The 7,883-nt window shown below is 39.9% G+C and overlaps 1 non-coding gene across 1 annotated transcript; it reads left to right on the top strand.

The window, feature by feature from the left end:
• The first annotated feature begins 3,578 nt into the window (after nt 1-3,578).
• On the top strand, nt 3,579-3,685 carry LOC118483463. Its single transcript, XR_004870752.1, has one exon. It is a non-coding gene; the product is annotated as a small nucleolar RNA R71 (small nucleolar RNA).
• The last annotated feature ends 4,198 nt before the right edge of the window (nt 3,686-7,883 follow it).

The following is a 7,883-nucleotide window of genomic DNA, read 5'->3' as shown; positions in this document are numbered from 1 at the left end:
TAGATTTTGCTGTCTTTTTGCTTCTTTTGTTAATTTGAGCTCATTTAATCCTGAAAATACAAAAGGAAGAAAAAAGCACACTTTTTCCAACATTAGTACTAAAAAAGGGTTAGTTTTATGCCATAATTGATATAATTTATATGTTGCATTTTGCGCGTATCAAATACCCCCACACTTGAATCTTTGCTTGTCCTCAAGCAAAACTCTTTATAATGTGGCTTTATTCACTCCCAAATGGAATGGGTAGAAGAGAAGGTTTTTGGGCCTGTCAAAGAGTGTCGGGATTTTCCAAGATCGTTTAGGTTTTATTTTTATTTATTTACAATCCTATTCGTCATGATTTATTAAAAACATTTCATAAGATAAATTATTTATTAAGGCATAACATACCTTTTTAAAATTCCATTTATATACAAGTTCACATACCTCACGGGGGAAATCACTCACACTCGGCCGAAGGTGTATTTTTAGTGAATCACTCGAGAGTGGCATGGAACTTATTTCTACCATAAGCTTGCCAAGCAATAAATCCTCCTCCTTTTTAACTTTATACCTTTGTAAATATCAAGAGGACTTTTTGGTTGAAGGGTTAGGCTTGGGCTAAAGGTGGGTGGTTGGGTTAGTGGTTAGTTGAAAAGGGCGAAAGACGTAAAAAGCGTTGGTTTTCGTAAAACATTTTGTTTTTGTGACTTTTTTTATTTTTAATGAAGTATTTATTCAAACAAGATTTTGTTTGAGGAGCTTTGTTTGTTTATTTCCAACTTCATCATCATTCATTGAGAGTCACACGAAAACCAAGCTTTGTTACTAAAATAAGGGGTAAAAAATGAAAAAAAGGGGTTTTGGTGGGTAAAAGGGTTTTGGGTTAAGAAATGAAAGGGTTTAGGCTCAAAGGGGTTAACTAGGGGGAATTTTTGGGTAGGTGAAAAGAAAAATGAAAATAATGGTGTTGAAAGAAAAAGGGTTAGTCCTAATGCCTCCATGATTTACTTACTTGGGTTTAAGTTGGTAAGGACGGGAATGAATTATCGTGGCAAGTTCTAGAGTCGTAAGAACCAAGCGGCTATTCACACAAGAAACGAAAAATGAGCATTTAGTGTAAAGATGTATATTTGTATGCTCTATAAAGGCTCAAAACTCACTTTTGTGGGAATGGGTTTTTACGTGATCAAGTATATATAATAAATTTTAACTAAGCTTGTCATGCCGTTTCATAATTTTCTTATGTTGGTTCTTTTTATCACGACGCTATCGGTTGTAAATTTGTAAAACTATAACCTTATTAGAATTAGAATTCCCAACTTAAACTTAGACAAGTAAAAAAAATTGAAAATTTTTGAAAAAATTTTGGGGTGATTAGCGGTTCCAATAGAGTTTTGTGTAAGGCTTGTTATTAGGACTTGCAAAATTCAAGGTTTTAGCATCCCCCCCCCCCCACACTTAAATTACACATTGTCCTCAATGTGTCCCAAAAATAAGTTTTTAGGTTGATTGAATGTGTAAAATGGTGTTAAAAGCAAAATTTTATGTTACTGGCAGTCTGGACACAGCCCCGTGGTGATCGGGTACGGCCCCGTGTTCAGGTGCCAGTAACAAAAATTAAAGAAAAGAAACAGAAGCCTGGACACGGGGGCGTGTTCAGTGAACACGGCCCGTGTCCAGTTACCTGAACTGGGCAATTTTCTGCAGGATGTTCAGCACGGGGCCGTGTTGGCTGGACACGGCCCGTGCTGAGCTTACTGTAATGAAGAAATTGTTGTCGGATGGCCCTGTTTTCGTGCATGGGGCCATGTTTCTCGTTTCCCTTGTTATCGTTGACCATCCCGAGTGTGTTTTATTCCTGCAAATTAAAACTAAAAGATTAAACTAAACTAAGGATAGGTCCGCGGAATGCCTCCGTGGTGCGCCACGTTTATAAGGGTCCTTGGCTAGACCCAAGGCGAGGTTATATGTTTTCCGAGCGGGATGTTTTGCATCCCATGTTGCACCGTCGGAGAGCGTCATCCAAACTCGAATCAATAACCTTCATGTAATTGACCGAGTCATCGTCCTCTATTCTCTTCCCAATCCCGAACTCTACTTCATTATCCCCATATTTTAAAGTGAGTGTTCCGTCATTCATGTCCACCACTTCTTGTGCGGTGGCGAGAAATGGTCTCCCTAGTATGAGGGGGACTTCGGTGTCTTCTTCCATATCATGTATGACAAAGTCGGCCGGGTAGACGAAATTGTCGACCTTGACTAGGAGATTTTCAATGACACCTTGCGGGAATTTAACGGATCAATCAGCAAGTTGTATACTCATTTTTGTAGGACTCGTTTTTCCTAGGCCGAGTCTTTTGAACATTGATGCGGGCATGAGGTTAATGCTAGCCCCAAGGTCGGCTAGTGCATTACGAATGGGGGAGTCCCCGATCGAGCAAGGAATTGTGAAGCTTCCGGGATCAATTTTCTTTTGGGGGAGTTTGTTGAGTACGAGGGCGGAGCATTCTTCGCCTAAGTTAACTAATTGCAATGTTTCAATTTTCCTTTTATGAGTGAGGAAGTCCCTCATGAACTTAGAGTATTTAGGCATTTGGGTTAGGACGTCAATGAAAGGAATGTTGACATGCAATTGTTTTAGTAGACTTTCGAATTTTGCAAATTGCTCATTGGTCTTTTGACGGATTAACCTACCGGGGTACGGAACCGGAGGAGCCTTGGTGGGCTCTGATGGTGGAGGAGTAACCTTCTCTTGATGGGGCGGTGATGTGATCTCCTCAGTAGGCGGTGGCCCTTCCGCGGGACCCACGGTACGGTTCCGTAAGGTGATGAGATGAACTTGCGCCTTTGGGTTTGTTTCGGTATTACTTGGTATCGCACCTTGCGCTCTCTCGGAGAAATTTTAGGCTAGTTGATTTATTTGTTTTCCGATGTTTTGTATGCTAGCTTGTTGATTTCTAAAATTTAATTCTAATTGTAGAAACCAATCCGAGTTTTTCTTTTCAGTGTCGGAGATAAGGCGAGATATAGTATCTTCAAGCCTTTCTCGTCCACCTTGTTGTTGAGGGAAATTTTGTGACTCATTTCTTGGTTGTTGAAAGTTTGTTCGTTGATTTTGTTGGTTACTACTATTGTCGGGTTCTCTCCAACCAAGGTTAGGGTGGTTTCGCCAGCCTTGGTTGTAGGTGCTCGTTGGGGGACCTGACGGCCCAGGTCTATTATCAATGTAGTTTACCGATTCTGTTTGATCATCTGTTTCTTTCATACAACTCCAATTTTCATGTGGCCCGCCATACCCTTCACAAGCCATAACCGAGACTGTTTTTGTCATCTCTAACTTTTTTATTTTAGAAGAAAGGGCCTGGATTTGGGCTTGTAAAGAGGTGCTTTCATCAACCTTATGGGTGCCCGGGGCAATAGATTTATTGCCTCGGGGAGTGTGCCACTGGAAATTGGTTTGAGCAATTTCCTCAATTTGATTATATATTTCATGCGGGCGGCGATTACCTAAAAGTCCCCCGGAGCTAGAGTCAAGTGTGTGTCTTGTGTGTGGCAACAACCCATTATAGAAAGTGGATACTTGTTGCCGTATCGCAAGACCGTGATGAGGACACTTTCGCAATAGCTCCTTGAACCTTTCCCAAGTTTCATATAAGGATTCCCCGTCCTCTTGTGAATAGGTATTAATTTCAGTCATTAATTTAGCCGTTTTAGCGGGATGGAAATACTTATATAGAAATTTTTGGGCTAGTTCATCCCAGGTGTTTACCGATCCAGCTGGGAGGGCGTTAAGCCAAGCCTTTGCTCGGTCTTTTAGTGAAAAAGGAAACACTCGAAGGTGGATGGCGTCATTTGATGCTCCGTTGATCCGAATGGTGTCACATATTTCTAAGAAATTAGTAATATGTAGATGGGGATCTTCGTCCGCAAGCCCATGGAAGGTTGTAGAGTTTTGAAGCATCTGTATCAAATGCGGCCGAAGTTCGAAGTTATTGGCTTCAACATTCGGTGCATTGATAGCGGCGCCGAGATTACCTATGGTGGGTCGTAGATAATCCATGAGGGTACCTTGGTCCACCATTGGAAGTGGGTTCCCCGAAACCTTCTCTTGGTTTTTAGCTTTTAGTCTTTTTCTGAGAAAGCGTTCGGGTTCTTCTAGAGGTTCTTTTATGTCTTTATTAGAACTGGAGCTCATACACTACGTAGAGGTGGCGTCTGGTTCCAAGTCCTGCAACAAAAACAGAAAAGAATGTTGGTCAGAAGGTTCACTACGGCCCCGTGCTCAGTGAACACGGCCTGTGGTCGGAGTTACAGTGATTGTTTTCCGGATCCCTGTTACTGGAGAGTTGGACACGGCCCCGTGTTGCACCGACACGGCCCCGTGTTGCACCGACACGGCCCCGTGGTCAGCCTTCTGTAACTCGGAAAACTAAAAACTGCCAGTAACACGGCTGGGCACGGCCCGTGTCCGACCAGGCACGGCCCGTGCTGAGCTCTGCAGAAGCTGAAAAACTAGAAAAATCCTAAAAAAATAAAAAGAAAATAAAAAAATGATTAGGCCGTTGATTCCTAACTTTCTTAAAATCCTTGTGTCCCCGGCAACGGCGCCAAAAACTTGATGCGTGCAAGTGTGTATATGTTTTAGGTATATATTTTAAGTCCTTTTTACACTTTTTAGCCAAGTTTTAAATTTATAAAACACGATATTTACTAACACTAAACACACATATGGGCAAGTGCACCCATCGTGGACGTAGTATAGTGTTGGTAAGATACCGAGGTCGTCCAAGGATACAAGAGCTTTTAGTACCGGTTTATCCTCAACGTCTAATCAAATCAAAATGTTAGAAAAGATTTTAAAACTAAGAAAATAAAACTAACTAAATGCTGAAAAATATAAATAAAAAATAAAAACAGATAGACAAGATGAATCACTTGGATCCGACTCGTGTATAGTGTAACCTTTGATTATTTTCGCACTTTTGCACTTGCTTAAGAGATTATCTTAGTTATTGTAGTAGGCCCCTCTTTTGAAGGTGACGTTACCCTCAACCCAGTAGTTTGAGTCAGCAAGGATACAATCCTAAAGGGTCAGATTATTGAAAGATAATTAATTAAGTTATTAATGCAAATTATGGTAGGCCCCTCTTTTGAAGGTGACGTTACCCTCGACTAAGTAGTCTGAGTTAGCAGGGATATAGTCCTAAGTAGCCGGGTTATAGTATTAATAGTAGTTTAACTTATGAGGGGGTCAAAGAGTTTGGATCCCCGCCATCCAATACTGAAGGATCGTATTCGGCCCTGTTTGAGTCGATCAGAAGAATTCCTATCCAAATCAAGAGGCGGAAACTAATGATTTGGTGCGATTTCAGACAGATTCACTATTAGTTCTTGTTGTATTGATCTTGATAACGTTTACAGACTGTGACAGCACTTCGGCAGCACTTCGTGGCTAACCGAAAGACAGCACCGACAACTTTCACTTAGGTTTCGCTTGAATGACAATCTATGTATAGGTGTGCAGGTTTCGCTCTTACGTACATGACAAATGAGCGAAACCTCACAACTGCCATATAAGCGAAACTAACACTTGACACATGAGCGAAACCTCATGGCTGACACATAAGCGAAACCATCTCTAACATCTGTTTCTAGGATTTCGTGCCATGTCTAACCTATACACAACTAGACTCGATATAAGACGTAGTCGACAGACGTAGTGCACCAACAAACTCCCCCTCGGATGTTGACGGAGTCTTCAGTGTCGAGTCTTCGATTGTCAACCTACAGTCTTATCAGTCTTCAATCTTCCTCTGAAGTATTTGTCATTGCAAGAATCCGCAAACTCTATCTTCATCATCAACAAACTCCTCTCTCTCAAATGTTGACACGGTGTCTTCAGACTCCCCCTCTCAATCTGCTGGGATCGTAGTCTGGAATTCACAGCTTCGAGATTCATACCAAGATCGTTACTTGGCTCTATTCCAGCACAGGATAGTCACCTGGCATCCATTTACCTGCACAATCTCTACCCACACATAAGTTTCTTCAAATATTAAAACCTTTCAACAATTTAGAAACTATGCAAGAAACTACATTAATGATTTTGCAATCAGGATCTTTTACTGGCTCTTTTCAAGCAAACTTAACAACTTCACATACTCTCTCCCAAACCTGTTCTTCATGTTTAGCACTTTGAATTTTGAAAATCAGCTTCTCAACACCAGTTGTCGGAAATCTTTTTGGATTTTTTGAAAGAAAGTAACTAACACCACTTGTAAAATCATGAGAAAATGCGGAAATGAAATATTTACAAACAATATTTTTGTGAGTTCGTGCAAGAGGATCATATCAGTTTCTGAAACATATCAGCAACACCATTAAGCTTGATTACATTTTAAGTTTTAAACAATTTACCTAGATTGTCAGTATGTTTGTCTATTTAAATTTTCACACAAATTTCAACTGTTTCGAGATACGCAATTAGTGTCTTTGATACTTAAACTTATCCGTGTGTCCCACTATTTGAATATACTCCCGTATCCAGATCCCAATATTCAGTCTTACAAGTGAGTATACCACAGATGATATTTGTAAAGAGGTTATGTGCGAGGGCCGTGAGAGCTCAGGTCGATACTTCCGTATACGCAGAGAGATGACGGCTTCGACTTTCGGTGTGTCCCTTTTAGAGGATCTTTTGATTACAACAGCAGCGACTATCAATTTTACTGTTTCATCAGCTTGCTGAGGGCGATGCTATGTTTCAATCATTTGGCAGAAAGCATTATCCGGGGACTAGGTCAGTATTTCCATACAACAAAAGTCCCAGGATAATACCCCAGATATCACTGAGTATAAAGACCTAGTATCTCAGAATAAGGGACCTTTCAAACAAGATTTCAGGGGTTACCTATATATTCAAGCAGTTTTGTTAACCCACAGAATAAGCAAGTTTGATTTTAGGTTTATATCTCATCTCAGTTTACTAAATGTGCGAAAACCTACTGACACATCCATAGTAAGATTGTTTATCACATTTTGCATTACATTTCTTTTGCATGTCGTGATAGTCCACTGATGTACTATCATTTCTTTTTTTATGCAACAGAAACTCATTTTTCAGTTTTATCATGTTTTTGGCTTTTTCAAATTTTCTGATGTTTTTGGATTTTCTAAAATTTCTTACTCCCCCTAAAATTCAAATACATCTAAAGAAAATTGAAAACAAACTATACAGAACATGACAACCGACATTGAATCACTTCAATTCTCCATCCGCTTGGCTTAAACAATCAGAACTCCCCCTCACAACAAACTATTTTCCCATAATGATTTCAAAACACTCAAGTTTGTTTTAATCAGAATGGTTTTTCCGGAAAATAAGTTTGATTGATTTTACCACTTGTAGGTTTGTCAATAACAAATTCGGGGATGTGGTTCATCATATTGTCTTACAACCACTTGTAGGAAAAATTCAAGTACAAATTAATGTCCTTGATTTACCATATGCAGATATGCACAAACAAATCTTCAAACCTGTTTTTTAACCAATTACCATCTATTGGTTGAATTCTCAAGATGTTGATTCCTACTCCTTGCTTACAAACCTGGGAGTTCCGGCAATTCCTGCAAAAACTTTTCAAACACAATATACAAACATGATAAAGAATGATGCCGATTCATGATCCACGATTACCAACTTGGGATCTCCGGCAAGTCAGGTTTTTATTCTTTGAAAAATATATCCACCCAAGCCTGACCTTCCTTGGGTGTAACAACATTTTCTTCATCTTTACTTTTAACAGACTTGTGAACCCCTCTTTTGGCAGCATAAAATTCTTTAACACCTTTGGCCTTACCATTGACCATTTTGCCAAAAATGTGTTTCACATTTCCATTAA

This window comes from Helianthus annuus, chromosome 10 (assembly GCF_002127325.2).
Source record: "Helianthus annuus cultivar XRQ/B chromosome 10, HanXRQr2.0-SUNRISE, whole genome shotgun sequence".
Lineage (NCBI taxonomy): Eukaryota > Viridiplantae > Streptophyta > Magnoliopsida > Asterales > Asteraceae > Helianthus > Helianthus annuus.
The sequence above is the reverse complement of the archived record's forward strand: the minus strand, read 5'-3'. Positions and strand labels throughout refer to the sequence as shown.